This window comes from Nematostella vectensis, chromosome 2 (assembly GCF_932526225.1).
Source record: "Nematostella vectensis chromosome 2, jaNemVect1.1, whole genome shotgun sequence".
Classification (NCBI taxonomy): domain Eukaryota; kingdom Metazoa; phylum Cnidaria; class Anthozoa; order Actiniaria; family Edwardsiidae; genus Nematostella; species Nematostella vectensis.
In genome coordinates, this window is record NC_064035.1 from 18833556 (window position 1) to 18834017 (window position 462).

A 462-nucleotide genomic window follows, 5' to 3' on the forward strand; every position below is an offset into this window, starting at 1 on the left:
GGCGTAGTATTTTATATTTTGAACCATGGTCTAAGCCTAAACCAATTTTAAGGTTGTATGGATAATGATCGAAAGCAATTGAAAAGAAAGTGCCTTTTGATAATCTCCTGTAAGTCAATATTGTCGAATAATGCCTCTATTCACGCTGAAAAGCAAACTAAATCATTATTCATTAGTGGGCTGACTATTATGGCACCTTGTTCAATTACTGTAAACAACTCTCAACGCGCCAAAAGACCTTTCTGGGTCGGCCACAAAAGAAACAAATAAACACTCAAAGGGGGCATATTTACAGATTTTCATTAAAAGCAGATTAATGATTATTCTCGAGGCCCTGGTGAATTGTGTTCCAATTTCCTCTTTCTGATAAAGTATCGTGGACAACTCGTATCAATTAGCGCCCTGCACAAAGCAGCCTCTTCATTTGGAATTGATCGCGCGATAAAATCAAAGAAAAAAACA